A 22,725-nucleotide genomic window follows, 5' to 3' on the forward strand; every position below is an offset into this window, starting at 1 on the left:
AAATTATAAATATATCAATTCATGTGAATATGACTGAAAATGTTCATATTTTCCGAAAAGGAGGTGTCTATTTACATGTGACCACGCTGTGTATATCTTTATAGCACTTGGTCCCTTTCAACCATTGAAATCTCGCTTCAATTCTTAAAATAATAACGTTCGTAAATAATACAACTAGCCCAGTTTTAGTTTCAAATAAACATATGAGCTTGTTGTTACCTACCGTTATCTTTCTTGGGCAGATATTTATTAGTGAAATGTATTTAGCCCTATTATTATCATGAATAATGAAGCTATTCAAATCCTTAAGTGGTTACTTTTCTGTAGGTTTTTCTTAGGACATCTGCCTCAAGAGTAAAATACTTCACCAAGTTGTTTATCCACACACACTGTTTAACTTTCTTGGTGTTTAAAAAAATTTAAAGCCAGCGGATAAAACCCTTCGGTGATACCTCTTGAGACATTTGGATAATACCCCTCGGACATTTGGAACTGAAAATCACTTTGCCATTTGCTATCAAATAATTTGTCGACACAGAGAAAACACGTACCTATACAGTTGTTTTTGTTAAACTTTAAATTATAGTTCCTATGACTGTAATAAGGTGATTTTATAATTCGTCTAAAATTTCTGAATCTGTTTTGAATATTCGGTGCTTTATTAGTCAGTTCCAAAAATGTGAGTAATCTGTTTATGATTATTTCCTTTTAGAAATTTAGGTAGACAGTTTGTAAGGCTAATTAGTTTATAACTTTCTGGTTTCTCCGCTGCCTTTCGTTTTTTTATGGGACATGATAACGTTGGCTTGCTTTCAAGATTTTGGTATATATATATAGCCTGGTTTTGGAGATGAATTAAAGAGAACTGTGAGAGGTGAAATCTCTGTTACCCTTTTTCACAAGGATAATTTGTATTTAGCCCTGGCCTAGAGCTTTGTTTTTAATTGTTTTAGCAACATCTGCGATGAGAATTGGTTTCTTTTGATAAGAAAGAAAAACATTGCTCTAGGGAAGGATTATATTATTTTTTAAACGACGCCAAAAAAATGCAGAATGGAATGGAGGAGTTGGACTTTGGGTGTTAGGTCATTTAAAACAAAATAAAATTTTCCTTTTTTTCTTCTTCTTGGGATTGTCATATTGAATATGACGATAATATACTTTTTCATTATTTAATTGTAAACTGTACTGGATAATAAAATTCTGAGGTATGTTTAAATTACAAGTAACTAAATTTCGTTTTATATGAGAGGGTGTTGACTGAAATAAATTCGCTGTAATATTAACGTCATGAAACATAAATCAACTTTTACTGTATGAAAATCTATAAAAAAAAATCCTTTGGGGGAGGAGTTAGGGTGAGTCTAAACACATTTCAAATTTACCGTTATGTTGAAAAGAGTACTGTTGAGGAATATACATTTCCAGCAATGATATCATACAACAACGTTATTTTAAACAAATCAAAGCTTATACAAGTCTGATGGAGAACTTACTGTTTTAACCTTAGCTACGGAGCTTCTCTGTAATTTGATGCCACATGGATGAAACGCGCGCGCGTGTTTGTGTATGTGTGTACATGAACGTGTCAGTTGTTTTGTATATGCGTTTTCAATACACATATTTATAACCTTGCAATATAAATCTGGTAAGAAGTAAAACATTTTTACATTATCGGGTACACAAAGGGACTGGTTTTTATATTATCTTGTCGTTCAACGAACCGTTCTTTCCTGTACTTTGATTTAAAAGGAATACTGGTTGCTTTGTCGTAGAAAGGAGGGCGTGGTTTGTCCGAAAGTTTATTCATTTGTAAATGTAAACTTACTAAAATACGTGTCAACCTGTAAAATCAGGAAATGTTCAAGTAATTAAGAAGAACACAAAAAGACTGGGAAATGCGAGATGTTAAGCATTAAACTTTTCGGTCCATCTAAAACATGTTTATATATATATATTAACACAAGTTTTGATTAGGTTATGCTGTAGTTTAAATTCCTGTTATTGCTGCTTTGTAGAGTATTTAAAAAGTTACGTATTCTAAAGGAGTGATATATTGTACTTCCGACATGTTTGTGTATCTTTGTGTAGCTGGTTATCACAGCTGTGTGATATCACATATTCAGTTTTCAGTAACTTTGTGCATCGCGACTTATGTGGTTTATATAAAAAAAAAGATCAGTAATAATGATAGAAAAATAACAACATTAAAAAAAGACTGATGATTCATCAAGAAACACTTTGAATGTGTAATTTCCGGCTAGAGATTGTGAGAGAACCAGTCCTTCTCTTAAAATTTGAAAACGAAAAAAATTTTACCAGAAGTTGTTTCACATGCTCGTGCACGTTAATCCTTTCTGTATGTCAACCACACCCTGCTTGAGAATCAAAACTTGATGGATTATCAGAAGTGGCCTTGACGACAAACCCGTGTTAATAAATCGTATAAAGCAGCTAGCTAACTGCATGGTTCCGTATTTGGAACCCAACTATTTGAACAGCCTTGGTATTAATAGCGGCTGTTTTTATGGAATTCTAAGTAGTTGTCAATTTTTTAATAACATTGACTGGATATCTAACGTCTTAGGCTAAAAGAATTTTACAACTTGTTTATTTTATTTTTATTTATATATATAAAACAGTTAAGTCCTGTAGGCAGTTGTAATTTTTATTGCGTTTACACGTTTCGGATACAAAAGTCATGAAGAACGTGACAGAATGAGAGGTCATGTAACTAGGTTAGATTGATCATATGTACACGTAAACTTTTTATGTTCACCATGATGTTATACATATTACTGATTTTTGTTTTTCACCTGTTGGAAACATAATCATATCCACCTATAACAAGTTTGGGGTGCTTGTTTCACAGCAGTATTATTGTTTCGAGTTTAGCTGTACATAACTTTCTCATGTCACTTTACAGTTTTGGATCAGATATCATACTCTTAACGTTGTTGATCTAGACATGAACACCAGTTTTAAAGTTATATGTGTGTGTGTATATGTGCATGGGTTCATAACTTTGAAAACATGTTACATTTTTTGACGTTTATGGAATAGAAAATAACTATATATTTAAAGTTCTTCAACTAAACAGTGCGAGTTAAATTATATAGATAATTTTTGGAGTTATTAATATATACTGAGGTTTGTTTCAGCAATCACTTAAAAAATGATATGCCTTTTTTTAGCTAATTTAATAGACAAGTACTGTAGCTGTAAATGTGTCCATAGTTTATACTGAATCAACAGTCTGTGTTTGCAAAGTCAACGTGTAATTACCAAAGTTGTAGATATGGTGTTTTTAGTTCTCTTTTACTCACCACACTAAGCCTATATTTATAAAGGGTTTTAAGAATATGTACTCATTAAGTGGTGAATTAAGTTTCACTATCCCAAAAGCTTCTAAGTTTTAAAACACACATGCCCAAATATATACTTGTATGTGTATGTATGTTTTTAACTGACCTTTGAGCAGGCATACATAGTTAAAAATAAGTCTGAAGCTTTATGCCATTTTAACAATTATCAATGTAAATTTGAAAATTAAAGCAGCGCCGCCATCTAACGTGACACATGATTTAAATTTATGAGGCCAGTTTACCGAAAGTAGATCAGTTAAAGAGATAAGGTCACAGCAAATCTCATTAAGTGACCCTTTAATGAACTTGCTTTGCATAAAAGCAGTAAAAAAAGGTTTAAGATTGAAATTATAACCATTTACGTATTTATTTTCTAATAATTATTCATAACTACTGAGCCATTACAGGATCAAGTTAGTGCTAACAGCCATGCAGGAAAACAGTATATATATACATATACTAAAAGACACATTGCTAGCTCCTCGAGTTACAGTACTTTATGTATTTTAAATGTCGACTTTTCTGTGAAAATGATTGGCTTTTTTAATGAGCGAAACATTAGATAGATAAATTTCTTATAATATGAAATTCATGGGTTTATTTATTATCCTTGGTGGATAATTTGCAGTTGTACATGTAACAAAATATTTATGACATGACAAGTCTTAAAAAGGTTTTAAACTAATGGAAAAGGCAATGTATATATTTGTGTATGTACATGTATAATACATAATATTCACTGTAGATCTTGAAGAATAATCGGTCTTAAAGATTTAGTATTTTCACCCTTTAATTCACCTATGTGCATATAATGAATTGTACTTGTACAAGTATTCACTGGCTTTGTCTAGTTTTCTTTTCATTCTGCTATTTAAGGGACTTTGCATATATGTATTATGGTGCATGATAACTTTCTAAACTGACACTGTTTTTATGATACACTGAAAGGACTTACTGTCCTTCATTAACAGTTTGAAACATCTAGTAATTTATGTATGCACTGTGATAAATTATGTACACTTGTGTATGTCTCCATGATTTTTTTGTATACATTGTGAAGTTATGCTATTTTTTACCAGCTGGGTATGTGTGTATTTGATTTGCTCGGTCTCCTAAATAAAATGTGTATCATTATATGCGTTTGTCCTTATTACTCTTGTATCATTATATGTGTTTGTCCTTATTACTCTTGTATCATTATATGTGTTTGTCCTTATTACTCTTGTATCATTATATGTGTTTGTCCTTATTACTCTTGTATCATCATATGTGTTTGTCCTTATTACTCTTGTATCATTATATGTGTTTGTCTTTATTACTCTTGTATCATTATATGTGTTTTTTTATTACTCTTGTATCATCATATGTGTTTGTCCTTATTACTCTTGTATCATCATATGTGTTTGTCCTTATTACTCTTGTATCATTATATTTGTTTGTCCTTATTACTTTTGTATCATTATATGTGTTTGTCCTTATTACTACTGTATCATTATATGTGTTTGTTCTTATTACTATTGTATCTATACTTTCATTTAGTGTACATCATTTACATTAATCCATAAAACTTTAAGTGATGTATTTGTATAAAGAGTTGATATTTATGACTAAATGTGTATGCACATAAGTGACCACATTGTTCTTGTTCTCTGAAAGGCAGCATAGATAGCCCATTATGCAGCTTTATGCTTAACAATAAAAAAACATTCTTTGTAACCAGTTTAATTTTTCTGACAGAAAAAAAAAAGAGGTAGATTTGAAGGTGGTCAAAGTTGTCATGAAAAATAGCAAGAGTTAACTCTTCTAGCTTTAGAATTCTGTTTATATATATATCTGTTCTAAATATTATTTTTGTATTTATTATATATCACCTTTCTGTGTGCCTGGCTACTAAACAGAGCTTGGTGATTTACTAGATTAATTGATATAACCAATTACCTATAAATATTGATTACATTTTTTAGTGTCATATAAAGTAATCAATTAATCAAAATTACGATTACATCTATTAATGTCACAAAGATAACTAGTGTTTCCAATTATTACTGTTATCAGATATTCCAACTATCCAAGCCTTGTGAGAATAAATGATTAGCTGAATATAATCTATTAATTAACACAATGATTAATCGATTATCCAATTCCACTGATCACCCAACTTTGCTACTAATTACCACCTTTGTATCTGTCCAGGTAATATATTTCACCTTTATGTACATTTGTTTGCTAAGTATCATCTTGATATTTGTCTATCTAATATATGTTATTTTTCTGGCTACTAACAGTTTTTATATTTCTCTAAAAAAGTATATAAACTATTTATTTTTCTAAAGTGTGGCATACCCAAGAAATATGTTATGGGACATTCAGATATACATTTACAGAATATGCTGAAAATGTCTTCCCTAAGAATCAGTATAGTACTAAATACATTCAGCCCAGATTAACTCCACAGTGCCATTATCTATCAAATCTGCAAAGAAACAACAAAAAACATTGTTAATTTGTTTATTTCCTCAGAGTTACAGTGGCAGCTAATTTGTGAGACATTGTATGTTTGTGGCTACCAGTTACCATCTTTTTAGTTGTTTACCTAATATATATACCATCTTTCTATGTTTCGTACTATAGATTATCTGTCCAACTAATATATATATACACACAAGTTTTTCTTGTTTTAGGCTGCTAAATACCATTACTGTATTTGTGTATTCAGTGTATATCACTATTAAATATGTATACTAAATACCATCATTGTTTCATTCTAGCTAGTTTACATCAGCTTTGTAACTTGACCAAAATATAAAGTGTATAAATGTTTGACACTTTTTCATGGCATTGATTTGTAAACTAAATGAGGCTGACTGATCACTGATCAAAGAGATATTCATACAGTGCTAAAGATCATATACTAAAATCGTTATATGGGTTCTTAGATTGAATAAAGCCTATTTCAGCATAACATGGTCCAAAAAATATGAGTGGAACATTTTTTAAATGTGTGTGTACTATAAAATGCTATTCACCAAGTGTGATACTCAAGAGGATGAAGCATCGCTTAGCATAACTCTGTGTTTATACATATGTGCTCCATAGAGTGTTCCCTATTAAAAATATACATTTCTAATACAAATTTCATTCAGTTGACTTTAATGATTTTTACTATTCAGATCCACCTGGCAGCAAGCAACATGTAACTACTGTCTCATGATATTCAATAAGTTGTGTTTAATAATCCACTAAATATTTAGGATGAGTTCAATATTTTGTATGATGACTATGTTCTTTAGACCAAAGGTAATTCATTTGTTACTGGAAGTTTTCTTTGATATTAGTTTATGTACAAGCAAACAAAGTGATTTGTGTGTTTTTCTGTTTAGCCTAAGTGAATGTTATTTCGTCGTGAAAGGAGCAGCTGTAATTCTACCACATGATGAGTGCTTGCATTTACACCATAGGTCTTTTTCAAATGGAGGTAAGTCAGCTTTATATTTGTAGATGTAGGTTTGGTATTTGATATTACATAAAGTTTGTTGTATAGTTTAATCAGTTCCTTATTCTTCAGTTATTTACACTAAACTTACAAATTACTGTGACGTGCCCTAGAAATATGTTACCAGACATTCAGATACACACTTACATAATATGCTCAAAATGTTCTCCCTAAGAATCAGTACAGTACTGAAAACATTCAGTCCAGATCAACTCTACATCATCAATGTTCAGTGCCATCATCTAAAAAAAACTGCAAAAAAACAAGTAAAGGATTGTTAATTTCCTCAGTGTTACAGTGGCAACTAACTTGTGGCTTTTCATTTTGTCCTATTCTCATTATATTGTCACTGTACAATTAAAAATATTACTTAAGGTGACTTTCATGTAAATATTGCACCCTCATATGGATATTATATTTAATTTATTAATTTATCTTCTGTATTACCCAGCTATCTTTTATAGAAATATCTCATTTGATCTTGTGGCTATATAATATAAAACAAAATGTTGGAACCTTGCTTTCTAAAACTCATTAGGAGTAATTAACTGATCAACGGGCTACTTGTTAAAACAAAAAATAGGTCCAGTAGTGATTTTACAGAGATTGATTAAATTATATTAAAATAATTATGGGGCTTCACCACATAATTACAGTTCATGTCATAATGTCCAGTCATTTTCAGTCTGATGACTTTGCATCTTAACATAAGGCTGTCATGTTCAGAGCACACCATTTCTCCCTGCTTGCTTTACATAGCCAGTATAGAATACAAGAACAATGGTTTCCCAGTGCCTGTTTCAACAACTTGATCACACAGAAATCCATAGGTGTAATGTCTGGCAATATGAACAGTATGTCTTTATATGTAATAACTCAAATATCCATTTCAATCTTTAGCTGCTTGAGGTATGTAATGGTTGAACAGATATGTCATGGAAGCGACCTGTGTACATGTGACTTGTTGATTTTTCAGTCAGAGATTCTTCTTGATCATGTTGCCTGAAACCCATAGTTGGCTTTTGCCACTGACTTTTATGTTTGTGGATTCTCATCTGTTACAAAACTCGGCACTTGTGCTTACCATGGCTGTAACATGATTTGTTGTAGGTCTCTTTCTAGAAGGTGTGACCCAAGTTGATACCTATTCCTTTGTTTTCTAATGCCATTAAGTACAAGGGATATTCCCATCTTGAAAATTCTAAATCCCCAATCTGAACACATCTTTCTGATCCGAGTGTATGAATATTTGCATGTGAAAGTAGTGTTACATACTCTTCCAAAAAGCAGTCAGTTTTCTGTGGCATTGCACTACCTACAAAATGTTAGACAGTGTTTAAATGTAGTTCTGATACATTCCACTGTGGCTTTATATTGGCTATGGTTGTCTTGTGACTTGGTGATTTGCATAGTCAAGATCATTTTAATATAATGTACTCAACCCTCTCTATTTCTTTCTCTTTGGAAATTTTGTTTGCCACAAAGCAGTGTTTTGCAACCCATGGGTTGGCAGAATGTGCAAAAGATATGTGAACAGACTTTGGAAATAGGTAATACTTTATTTAATTATCAAGTAACTATTTATTTAGCATTATACTTTCTAGTCATGATTACGTCAGTTGTGTACTGTGACTAGTATTCTTTCCATAGTCCAGCCAGTCAACAAATACAGTTGGGTGAACATTAAGAAACTAGTAGTAAACATGCCTGTTGATACAATTAATGGAAAAGATAATTAATTGCTTAAAGGCATAGTATTATGAATTGTTTGACAGAAAGAATTACTATTATTTAACAGAAGAACTGTAACCTTTAAGAGTTGTTTTTAGTTATACTGATTTTAAAAAAAAAGCTTGTTTGACATTTTTATTTTCTGTTTCAATTATATATATGTGTGTTTTCCAATATCTTTTGTGGTATGTTTTACTATTCTTTATTTTCTTTATAAATTTCAGCTGGAGATCTTCAGAAGCATTTGCAGACAATGCTTTATTTACTTCGTCCAGATGACACATTGAAAATTGTAAGTTTTGATGTATTTAAATTCATTTCACTTGTAGTCAGACACTGGGGGAGCATTTACTTTTTACTTTTTTAATTATTATGAATATTCATAGAGAGTTAAGGACCCTGAGCCACAAATCTAATGAATATTTGCAAGGTTAAAGGTTACTATATCCCTCTAACTGCTTCCTTTCCTCATTCAAAAAACATTGATTGGCATAAGAACCTGTATCCCAAAACCATAGGAATTTAAACAATGGTTTGTGATAAAATGTGTTTTTGAAAGTTCATTTACAGTAAATGTAAAGACTGCATATATATATATATTGGAAAGCTTTCAATAGTTTTGTTATGAAAAGTGAAATATTGTATTTAAACCTTATGTATGTAGAAAATGTGGTACCATCATTCATATGAATTTTTCAGTAATGTTTTTTTTATTTGTATGTTTATATATGTGTGTGTGTGTACTGTGATGCCAGAACTTAGCACAAGCCTTAACATTGTATCTGCTTTGTGTTTTACATTTTGAAATATAATATCCTGGTCCAACAATTCTGTTTTTATTATCATCTTTTTCCTTACAATAAGCTAATCACAGATGTTTCGCATATAGTTTAAGATACTTAACCCTAGAATTCTTGAATTAAACTAAATTGACACTAACTAATAGGAACAAAAAAATCGTTAAAATATTAATAAATAAACCTCATAGACAATACAGCCTGCTAGATACCTGTATTGAAACAGTTGATAAATTGCATATAAATTGTTATTACCTCTACATAATTAATGATGTTTTAGCAAGGATATCATAACTTGTAAAAATAAATTTCACCATACTGTACCCAATCTGAACATTTATGATGGCGAACAATGGGTTTTTCTTTTGTTGTTCACGTGATAAGTGTAACATGGTTGCACAGTTTAATTTGTGCTGATTAAATTGTCATAATTCTTGCATTAATAGAAAGTATGTCCTTGAACCATAAACATAGCATGACCTGGAAAGCAAGTAAAAAATATTATAAATGATAGTTTTGTTATTAAAATTGACATGCATTAAAGGTATGAATAAAATATCAGATTGTATATTTTTCTTTTTTCTTTCAGTAACTTCAAATACAGCATAAATAAGTAACATACTACTTTCTATAGTCAATAAAAAAAAGTGCATTGTTTGTTGGCATTATTTCAGAATAACCTGAGGATGCAATCTAGTGAAAACTTGTTAACTGTAAAGTCGTGCCTCACAACCTCTTTGTTATTTCCTCTCACAGCCAACTGTGCCAAACTTATGAGATTATTATTACTATCTAGTTTTTTGTGGTAGAAGAGCAATTTCTGCTGAAAGGAGTGCTTAAAAATTGGTTATCACTTTTTTTATCTTTCCTTTGTTGAAGAAAAACTGAATCCCCTGTTTTACTACTACCATCAAAATTCTGCTATAATATGTGTGTTAAAATAAGTATATAATATATTGTTAAAATATCCTTGCCCTGATTCTGATTTGTAACGACTTGAATAAAAGCAGTAGAAATTACATTTCACCAAATTAACCTAGTTCACACTGTAAAAGTTGTTGGTCGAGGAATTTGATAATATAAATAGTGCCTCAGCCAATCTTATATCTGTTGTAACCCAAGAGGCCTGATGAAGAGCCCTGGTACTGGGGTAAGGCACTGGATATAGCAGAGTATAGTATATTATGTTTAATATATTATTATACTCTTTTCTTTACTTTCATTCAAAAGTTCCTATAAATAAATTCTACAGAGCCATCTCACCATACCATCCAACCCACCCCCGCACTTGTTAGAAGTATTCACAGCAACAACTTTGATAGGAAAATATTGTATTGAATGAAAAGAAACAGAAAGTAATAGTTGTTTAGGTTATTAAAAAGAACTTTCATCCGAGTAGTACAAAAGTATGTAATTTTTAAGTATCAAAATTCCTGGACATGTTAATTAAAAGTATTTATATTTCTTTCCAGTCGTGTATATAATTGTCCTGGCATATGAGAGTCCTTCAACAATGGTTGTGACGTCACAAGAAATATCGCGACGTTAAGCCAATGTACTTGTTTCGACCTCAATACAAAAGTGAATGTTTGTCATGCGTTTTAAATTTCAAAACTACTCAGTAAAAAAAAAGAATAAAATAAGACCGAAAATGTTCAAGAGGGTGAAAGATATATTAAAAGGTCCTATCGTCTGCGCTTTTTTGATGCTTTTTTGTAATTCATACCTGCATTACATAATATCACTTATAACTGAGTCATTACAGGTTTCCTTCTTTCTCTGTTGTTTAGGGGAAAGGTGTACAATTGGTTGATTTTATAACAATTCGTTATCACAATAGAAGTCACAATATTGAGACGATTTGTATATTACATTTGTATTGGTATGAATCCACTACAGAAATGCTCTTTGTGTTTCATATAGGCGTCGCCAGGGTTTTCTTAGGGGGTCTATTTCTTTTCGTGGTATATCTTTCTTATGTGTTGGTACATGTTTATATATATATATATAAATATAAAACTACACGTGTTGTGAGAGAACTCGATGATGAACAAGCTATGTGAAGATAAACGTTCATACATATTTAAGAAACAAACTGGCTACTATCTACTCATTACTTCATTGAAGTTTATGTATACGTCACAATTCTAGGTACGTAAATACCGTTTTAACATAACATAATGTCCCATTCTCTAAACTCGTGCCGTCGTTACGACCGTGAGCGGCGACACCATTTTAGACACATGTTTTCTAAGAGTTTATCCCTGACGTTGGACAGTGTCATTGGTAATGGTTACACTGTCCGATTAGATTGCATTTTTAATTTTTTACACACTATAGGTCTTTTTAATTATATATAAATCTCTTATTGACATATATATTGGTTTTAACTCGCTGTATTTTTACATTTTACTTTACTTTCACTGTTTTTACCGGTTGTTTGGCGTAGATAGCCTCGTTGCTGTTTGTTTGTTTTGAAGTTAAGCACAAAGCTACACAGTGGGCTATCTGTGCTCTGCCCACCACGGGTATCGAAACCCGGTTTCTAGCGTTGTAAGTTCGCAGACATACCTATGTGCCACTGGGGGGCGCCTAGTTGCTTTGCGCCATAAAGCACCAACAAACCATCCTCAAAATTAAACTAGAATTATTAAATAAATAAATTTCTAAAAAATCTTAAAGCCAGTTCTTATCATTCATATAGTAGGGTTAGAGGAAAGGATCTGTTACGACAGTTTTCGACATAAACATAAATATACAGGAGTTGTTTTCATCTTAATTATACTAACCAAAACTTTTTCTTATTAGAATGGATAGACAGCTTTTCAAAAAGTTTATTAGTGTGACGTATGTACTTAGATTTGAACCAAAGTCACTTTAAAAAAGTAATGCATCCACCATATGTATATTACAGTAAAAAACATTTCTGCTGTAAAAGCTGTTTATTTTTTGACCTAAAAACTAATAGAATCTGTAATATTTGGGATATAGACTGCAAATCTTTTTTTTTTTTTAACTTTCCTCTTAATTAGTCTATTACGAATTTCATAGCAATAGTAGTTCAGATCTAACTTTTGTTTCCAACAGTGCGGGAAAAAAAATGCAGTCTTCTGCGATTTGTATCACAAATATTAGGCACGTTGGTTTCATTTCTTCGTTTAATACCATAACACTAATTTAAATACTTTATATTTTTAAAACATTTATCAGATTTATCGCCCTGTTATTCTCGTGAGGTTGTTTTATGCCGGATAAAAGATCGGTGCACGGTGTTGGACCAGATACTAATTCAGATAAAAAATAAATCCCCCAGTTTTAATATCACCTCCCTCTTATCCTTAAGAATCGTATGACATTTAGTTGAGATATCTTTTCAACCTTTTAATGTATTAATGTAACCTATCCTAAGCGTGTGTTCTTGAACTTTAACCTTTTGACCCGTATTGCTATCATACTGAGATATTAATTCTTGTAATGGTTTAAAAGAAACAGTGAAAAATGTAGTTTGTGTGCAAAATAATTCCTGATACTTACACCTCTAAAACCAAATAAAAAGCACCCCTTTTCTTGGATATAAAATCACATTCTGTATGTGAGAGTGAAGAGAAACAACGGTTTCTAAGCACCCCTAGTTGTTAGATTTTAAGCCAAAATTCCTACCAAGTTTTTATTTTATTCTCCATATCGAGTTCGGCGAGCCTGGACTGGTACGTCACCTGTTATATTATTACACGTACAAATGTATATAAACCTTTACAGTAATATATATCCCACTTCCTGGAACGACTCTCGTCTGGTGTAATTTTTCTTATCGAACGCTCTGTATGTACATGTTATCGCATTGTTGTTAGATATTCCCAGCATTTTATTTATTCTGTAAAGTGCCTGGTTCTCGGGGTAGATGTTCACAAACTAGTAACCTACTAAATGTGTATATTTTACTTAGTAAGATGTCATGTGCAGTCACGTGACAACGTATGCTGTTAGCGCCAAAAAGAAGCTTTAACTCCGACATTTAAAATAAATTATACATATCTATGTATATTTATAGTGGTAGAAAAGTTTATTGCATCACCTAATTTTTTTCACACTTTTCTCGGTTTCTGTAATTTCGTACGAGATAATACATAGTAGATGTGTAGGAACTAAAGTAAAACGGTTACGGACATTGTGTGATGTAAGCTGACTCATATTTCTGTCTTCCAAATACATATATGCATCTTTATTAACAAACCAACCGTGACAAACCTATTCAGATAATGAAAAAATACTTGACAAACACAAAAATGTTCTCTGAGTAATAAAACCTAAACATAAATTTAACAACACAAACGTAATAAACAAAAAGTAATCACAGAGTGCGTTTCTTGTTTAATATTTGATTGTACCCCCTCTGGCCTTGATAACTGCTTGACATCGCCGTGGTATAGAGTGCACGAGGGACTGAATGTGAGCATGATTCCATACGCGGATAAGGTTTCTTGAAGTTCCAAGGTGCTTCTCGGTTTCTTCTCTTGCTCTTTGTTACTCATTGCCTTCCAGCAGTTTTTGATATATGGTTGAGATCTGGGCTGTTGCCTGGCCAGCATAGTGCCTTGATCCTCTCTCTTTGAAAATATACCTTCACTTGAAGCAGTGAAATAAAACCTAAGATGTCTTTTCAATACATGTAGAGGGAAATTTCCTCTCTATTTCTCGTCTACTGCATAAAGTGTGTGAATATTACCAACCTTTATAGTCATGTAGCATGGAGCAGTCATCCTGGAATGTACACTGGTCAGCTCCACCGAAGTGATCCTGAATTGTTGGCTTTAACCGGATCTCGACGTACTTGTCAGCATTGACAGTGCCTTTCACAAAATGCAGTTGTCCCACAACCTAGCTAGAGATGCATCACCTGACCCTGCAGAAGGTGCATTAAAACACATTGGGTAAAACTCTTTTCCACATCGACATCGTACAAAGTGCTCCCATCAGACCCTTGCAGGTTGAACTTTGATCTACCTGAGAAAATCACTTTACTCAACTTTGATTCAGTCCAGTCAGCATGCTGTTTTGAGATCTGTGGACGATGGTCAACTATTCTGCAGGCTCATGCATTTCAGAACATGGTCATCAACTGCTGTGGAAGCTTTCTGTCTGCCACTTCCCTTCCATGGTTCTGTAGTCAGTCTCTCTATATCTCTGCACCCAGCAGCTCACACTAGACTGGTTACATTTAATCCTTCTAGCAGTCTGCCTTATCAAAAGTCCTTCTTTGCTCAAAGAAACAGTGACTGTTTTTATCCGCAGAGTTAAATTGCAACCCTTGGCCATGATAGCATCACAAGCGTGTTGTACCAGATAAATTTCTAAACTGGCTCTCAATAAAAAAATCTCTATTTATAACCAAAAAATGGCTGATGCAATACCCAGAAATCCTATAAAGCTGTTGATGTAATAATTAGACAGTACTGCATCATTTGTGAATACCTACATGAATTAGAGCCTCAAAACAGACTATAATTCTGAAGTGTGAAAAAATTGGGTGATGCAATAAATTTTTCCACCACTGTACCATTAATACCATTGAAAGCTTAACTTAAGTTCTCCTAAGAGATCTATTGGTACAACTTGTGAAAGGTTTACACCACTCTTCTAGTCCATAAGATCAATGACTGTCACTGACCAAGAGATAGTATATAAAGAGAAATTACCAGAAATAGTTGCATTGTGTAGAATTAGTAATAATAATAATAATACGTTATCTATGTAGTGTGAGTCGAATCATTTTCATTGACAACATGTTATAATTAACAGTCCAAAATAACAGCAATGCAGTGGTTCTCAAACTGTAAGGCATGCCCCTTTGTGGCATGACAGTATTTTTTGGGGGGGCAGAGGTGAGAAGCGGTAGGAAAACCCTTAGTCTTTTAGTTTTTTAAATTAAATTTGTTGTTGTAATCATTGGCTGTGTGCATATATCACAGTATAAATGAGTTTAACGTTTTTGTTGGGGGAGGGGCAAAGTATATTACAGAGAAGAAAAGGGGGTCACAACTTAAAAAGTTTGAGGAACACTATACCAATGCACCAAGCCCTAATGGCAAAACTACACATACATTATATGCTTAATGAAATGATATCCTAAAAAGAGGTTAATAACAAAGAAACAACTAAAAAACAAAGCAGCCCATCTGCCACAACATTGTAAAATGGATTAACCCTAGGACCATGTCGTGTATTGTAGCTGGTCATTGTTAGTGTTTGAAAGTGACAAACAAACAAGCAAGTATGAGAACAAACTCAGTGGCACTGAGAACTCATAGTTTTGTTATTTTGTTTATGAATTCCATCTGTATAATGAATATTTTGTCATTTCTTAGAATTTCCATCTGTAAACACCAGACTTTAAAAAATTGTGTGATATGACCTTTCAACAAAATTATCACAGTTTTGGTGATTGAGTTGTCACATTTGCTGGAATGCCAAAAATCCTGACATTGTATATATATTTTTTAACTTAATATGAAGTGTTCATTTACAAGGATACTTGATCAAGCGGCCTGGCATAGCCAAGTGGTTAGGGTGCTCAACTCACAATCTGAGAGTCGCAGGTTTGAATCCCCGTCCCACCAAATGTGGTCACCCTTTCCGCCATGTGGGGCATTATAATGTGAGGTCAATCCCACTATTCGTTGATAAAAGAGTAGCACAAGAGTTGATGGTGGGTGGTGATGACTTTGTCTTACACTGCTAAATCAGGGACAGCTAGCGCAGATAGCCCTCATGTAGCTTTGCACAAAATTCAAAATAAACCAAACCAAACTTGATCAATCAATGGTCAGATATTGCGTTTAATAAGGATACTTTATCAAGTAATGATCAGATAATGCTCTTACTTATTGTAACTTTCCTTGTAATAAAATAACTATTACAAAACTGTACTCAGAGTTAAAAGTGCTAAGTATAATACCTGATCCCTAGTGGTCTTTGTCCTGAGTGTCAAGCCCATGTGATGTGTAAGGTGCCATTCAAGTTGAAAACATGACTACTAGATAAGTAATTAAAAAGTTTTGAAATTTTAAGATAATTTCTTTTAGCATTCTAATGATTACACTATCTTTAAAAATTAAACAAATGGATTGAATCAAAAATTATTTAATTAAAAATATAAATCCTTAAAACTAGCACCACTAAATTAACCTTTTTAGTGAGACTCAGTAACTGTATTATTAGGTTTCACTGTTTAATTCCTTGTCTGTTTTCATATTGAAAAACTAAACATAGACTTTTGTAGGGGATTAAGTATTGGTTCTTAAACCCAGAATTTCCAACCATATTGGTTTTTATCAAATATTTTTCTAAACTATTTATACACCAAGTTTGTATATCAATAACTTTTGTTAAATACAGGATCCCTAAAACACAAGTCGTGCAAATTTTAAACAAAAAATACACCATAAATATTAAAACTAATCCCACTAATCATTGCTGTGGGTCTCCAGTCTGTTTTACACAAGAAATATAAAAAATTTGGAATTTAAAAACCTTCAAATAGGGATTGTAATTAAAAGTAAGGAAACAAGGCTGGAGATAATTTAGACATTATTTACTCAAACTACAAACCCCTATTTTGGTTCCATGCTGTTACCTAGAATTATTCTACGAATTTTACTCCTTCATTTCATACCTAACATAGGAGTTGGTTCCCTAAAGACACCGACTGTATAGTGTACAAAGCATTGAGTATCTACACGTTACAGCCATCTAATGTTCATATATTATTGGCTGGTAATTTCTGTTTCACCGTGTACATAACTTTTTTAAAGGAATACTTCATATTTGTAAGAAAGTTAACTTCAAGGGGTAATGATAACATCGTTTAGACCAGAATTATGAAGTTTTTAGCTTGTGTAAAATATAGAAGAAACAAATCGACTTTTCAATACACCTACGGCCTTCGCAGGGCCTTATTTAGTGTTTTACAAAAGGTTTGGGTGCAATATACCAAGCCGTTTTTGTTGCAGGCTAGCAAGGGAATAATAATAAGAAGAATTACAAACGGGCCTGTGTGAGCGGATTTTTCTTTTCCTTGTAAGTCTAACATGTGGGCTTTTTTGTGCATTTTATATGTGTACAGCTTCAGCAGTCAATAGTAAAGGTTTTAAAGTGTTGTTTGAACTTTCTATTAGAGTTTTGTGCAATTCCTTGCGATCCCTATTATGAACCACTGTTGTGATTCTTGATAGAAAGTGATTTCTCACAAATTTTGTTTTGTCAGTTTTTTACAATGGATATTGTAGAGGGCAAAAATATCTAGATCACCTATTGCATCAAATTAAGTAATTTCATATTTTTGCCGGTAGGGAACGGTATGAAAACAAGCCGGTTATTTAAGACTTAAAATAATGCCTGAGGTAGGAAACATGTGATCTGGTCTGGTATTAGCAAGTGACTAGTCCCTCCGATATTAAAGGCGAGACCCAGCGTGGATTGACCTACTGATAAGCTATGTAGAGTTAATACTGACAATAAAAGTTGGATTTTTACCACTATTTTAAAGTCCTCATCAGTTTCAAGACTTGTATGTATGTGTGTATATATATATATATACAATTATTGACAAAACAGAAGCTATCTTTTCCTATCAGCTCTCACGTGCCTTTTGAGATACGTGCACTCAAAGCCTTTTGGTATTCTGTATTGAAAATGATAAACTCCCCACCTTTAATATTACAAGTCAATATAACGTTTAACAATAATAAAATAATGATAATACGTCGATTTAAAAAGAAAGGGGGCTACCGTGTACTAGAAATAATAAAACTCTTTTTAATGATATTAGCTAGTATTGTAGGTAAAAATTTGTAAAGCATGGATTTGAATTCTACATCTAAAACACTTGTAAATGTCTAGAAATTGTGGCTGATCGAAATATTGTCATGGGTTTTAGAAATGTAACGCTGGTGTTGATATGCCAGTAGGACAGAGGTATGTCTACGGATTTACAATGCTAGAAACCGGGTTTCGATACCCGTGGTGGGCAGAGCACAGATAGCCCATTGTGTAGCTTTGTGCTTAATAACAAACAACAACAAGAATGTGTGAGAGATATATATACCCGTCTTGTGCTTCATTACAAAACAAAAACTAAATTCGAGACGATTAAGAACGCTCTTTATTGTAATCAAATAACTTCGAGCAAGTTAGGCGTAAAATATGGAAAATAACTAATAATGTTTTTTTATAAGAAGTCATTTATTTTATAAAACAATGAACTGTTCAAAGTATTAGAAGGCTCATTCGGAAAATGCAGGACACCTGAAGAAGGATGGACCACTTCCAAACACGTTGGGTCGTTCGATCTCCTAAACTTTATTATTTTGTTCTTTTTACTTAACATATTCCGTTTTTCTGTTCATATCTGTGTGTTTAAGACAGAGTTGTCAATTTGCGGACTTACAACGCTAAAATCCGGGGTTCGGCTTCCCGCGATGGACGCATCAGTTAGCTCAATGTGGCTTTGTTTTAGAACAAACAGAGGTCACAATTGTTGTAACTCGTTGAACCAGTTTGCATCATATTTGTTAAAGAAACTCGGGTGTATCTCCGAAAGGTGGGGCGATACGAGTATTGTATCTGGAAGCCGTGATACGATTGTATCGACACATCGTCCGATACGATTTATGTATCTTCACGAAATCTGGCAAGCTGTCGGTAGACATTATATGTCTTTTGTACAGAAAAATCAGAATTTGTAATAAAGTGTTTTTGCTAAAAATTAATGATTCAATAGAAGAAGATGAATACTGAGTACTACACGTTGTCTTCATTCATTTCATTTATCAAAAACATTACATGCAAAGTAAAATAACAAATTAACAACAACAAAATAGATAGACAGATATTAGTTGTTTTTTTTTAATTTTACTTCTCTTGACAGCTGCCATTTAGTTGATCAAACCTGAGAATTTGAAAGATCACTGTAAAGCGTGAAGTACTTAAATAGGACAATGTTAGTAATATAGATAATAAATTACAGACAAGACTCAAACTTTGTAACAAGCCGTTGGTGAAACTTCTGTATCTAGATACTATCGTATCGACTACTATGATGAGATGTGCACCCCCTAGTATCTCCCCATTCGTCCTCCTCCCAAAGATCGAATTTAAATGAATAAGCAATCAGCAGAATGGTCTGAGTTTGGTATACATTTGTGTTTTTTTTTGTTTGTTTTTTTTACATGAAGCTGGCGTCAAACGGAGTGACGTCTAATGTCAATCTTTACATGGATACCTTTGCTGATCGCCCATGTATTTCGTAGATCTGCATATCTAATATCCACTCCCACGCTATCCCCCGTGAAGGCAGCGAAGTAAATGCCGCGCGTACATTTGCTAGTCAGTACACATTTCGTCCTTTTTTAGTCTTGAAAACATGCCCGTATGAACAAGTATATGAGCACCTAATACATATAGACTCGTTAATAATATTATGAAGGTACTTTTTACATCTGAAGGAAATTGTAAGTTCTTATACGAACTTGTATATTTGACATTGACATATTAAATATCAGAGGTTTCTCGAAAGTAGAGTCTAGATGGTAGCAGAAAAGAACATTATTAAAGAATGTGAAATGTTGTATTTACTCATTTGTCGAAAGATTAGAAGATAATACAGACGTAAAAAAAAAGTACATCAGGAAGTAGAAATAAAAACAGAAAAAATTTTCTACGGTATATCTGTTGGTAAACTTAAATATTTCACGTATTTTATGTATACTTGGAGTCATTTGTAAGAACAGTTTTAATGCTTGCAACTTCAATAGCTTGAAAGTTTGGTCTACATGCAAGAAAATCTACAGTAACCTAGTAAAAGAAGAGAAAAAATGTGAATCATGGTGATTTACTTTTTAGTCACAAAGGAATTATAAGTGGGACTTTAGTGAAGTAGCTCATTTTTATTATCTAATAAAGTGTAATGTCCGTGCAATGTGAAAATCGATGACATTTATATTAGAAAACTCTAGTTTTGGGCACCAGGTGTCATCACTCACAAATATACAGAGATAATTTATTTTATTTAGTATTTGGGTTGCCTGAACTTGAACACATGCTTTCATTATGGTAATCAATAAAATGTATTTCGAAAAGTTTTTTTTTAATTATTATTTCCAGTGATATCCTTATTTAATTGTTAATTTGTGGAAGGTTAGGTTTACGTGCTAACAAATGTGTATTCACATGTAATTAGTAATACAAAACCTTATTGTTTAAAACATTCAGAGTATAGACTTGTTATGCGTGTATATGGTCAACATTTCGACCAAACCACCATCATCGGAACAACATGGAGATTGTTCGGCCGAAACGTTGGCCATATTTTTCGTTTCACTGCAACGTTTAAACCTGTTTTTATCACCCTGCAAGTGCACTAATTTGACATTGTACTCTACATATCGTCTGTATGCAGAACATTGACATTGTACTCTACATATCTTCTGTATGCAGAACATTGACATTGTACTCTACATATCTTCTGTATACAGAACATTGACATTGTACTCTACATATCTTATGTATGCAGAACATTGACATTGTAATCTACATATCCTCTGTATGCAGAACATTGACATTGTACTCTACATATCCTCTGTATGCAGAACATTGACACTGTACTCTACATATCCTCTGTACAGAACATTGACACTGTACTTTACATATCCTCTGCATGCAGAACATTTACATTGTACTCTACATATCCTCTGTATGCAGAATATTGACATTGTACTATACATATCCTCTGTACAGAACATTGACATTGTACTCTACATATCCTCTGTACAGTAAATTGACATTGTACTTTTCCTTACCAACACAGTTTTGAAATTATTATTGTTTTAAACATATAGGCGGTGAAGTTAGAAAGTGTACACTTTGGGAGAACAAGGTACTTGGTAGTCGTATCCTGCCAAGGTCGAAATAGGACTGAGGAAAGCTGTCTCCTTGGAGTTGACTGTCATGACAGCACTACTATCGGGCTGGTTTTGCCCATCTGGGCTGATACCGACATTACGCTGGACGGAGATGGGTAAGTCTTTCAAATTTGTAGACTTCGTATTCGAGTCTTGTAGCCGCTTTTAAATGCTCCAAATAAATTATTGATAGCGCTGCCCACTCAGCTGTGTTGGATGGTAGTGGATTCGGTGAAATGGTTGCAAGTACAGGAGAATGATAAAATAATCACTACATGAGGGTCAGAGCTTGCTCTGACCCCTTTCAGGGCAATGTCCATATAAGTAGTTCTTGTAATATTCGGTGGATATACACAATTCTCTTTAGTTCGTTATTACAAACCCTCCCAGGTCTTTAAGATCTAAAACCCGTGAAGGAAAGATCGATAGCGCTGCCCCACGAAAACGGACTTCAATATAATAAATTAGCATAAAGTCAGAAATATGTAGCTAACTCATTTAGCGGAAGTTTCGCACTTCTGTTTTAATATTAGTAGTCATTCACTGTCTTTTTAACGAAGTCTTTCTACTTAACTAAGTTACAAGATAGCTGAAATATATTGGAGTTTTTAAGAATAAAAAATGGCCGAAATTGTCGCGGGTTCGAATCCCCGTCCCAACAAACATGCTCGCCCTTTCAAACGTGTGAGCGTTATAATATGACCTGTCAATCCCACTATTCGTTGGTAAAATAGTAGCCCAAGAGTTGGCGGTGGATGGTGTTGATTAGCTGTCTTCCCTATAATCTATCACTACTAAATTGGGGACGGCTAGCTCAGATAGCCCTCGTGTACTTTGCGTGAAATTCAAAACAAACAAACAAACCATTTATATCAACAGATAATAGTTTGAATTTTATAGGAGGGCCCCCAGTAGCACAGCGGCATGTCTGCGAACTTAAAACGCTAGAAATCAGGTTTCGATACCCGTGGTGAGCAGAGCACATTGTGTAGCTTTGTGCTTAATTACAAACAAACAAACATTTATAGGAGGTAATTCAAATCCTTTAACAAATGTAAACGCAGTAGTTTGTAAGTAGTTTATTCAAAATTGGAAAATGTTTTCATAAGTGGTTCAGGTTTGATAATTAAAACCAAACTCTGATTAATCCACGCATGGGACGGATGTACGTACATGTTTGATTTCTCGTGTGTGAAAATAGCTTTCTCCGCTATGCTTAAACTCTGTCAACAGCTTTGATTGTGCAAATTATTTTTATTTCCAAAATAAACAACATGCAACTCAGACGTTGGGTTTCATTGCTATTATTATTAACTTTATAGACTCTTATTGTGATAAATTAACTGATAAAAATTAGATGGGCCCTTCGTTCTGTGGCAGCG

The 22,725-nt window shown here is 33.0% G+C and overlaps 1 pseudogene; it reads left to right on the forward strand.

Annotated features, from left to right (window-relative positions):
- The window catches only part of LOC106478214, a 93,285-nt pseudogene that overhangs the window by 39,890 nt on the left and 30,670 nt on the right, over nucleotides 1–22,725 (forward strand).

This window comes from Limulus polyphemus, unplaced genomic scaffold (assembly GCF_000517525.1).
Source record: "Limulus polyphemus unplaced genomic scaffold, Limulus_polyphemus-2.1.2 Scaffold190, whole genome shotgun sequence".
NCBI classification, from domain to species: domain Eukaryota; kingdom Metazoa; phylum Arthropoda; class Merostomata; order Xiphosura; family Limulidae; genus Limulus; species Limulus polyphemus.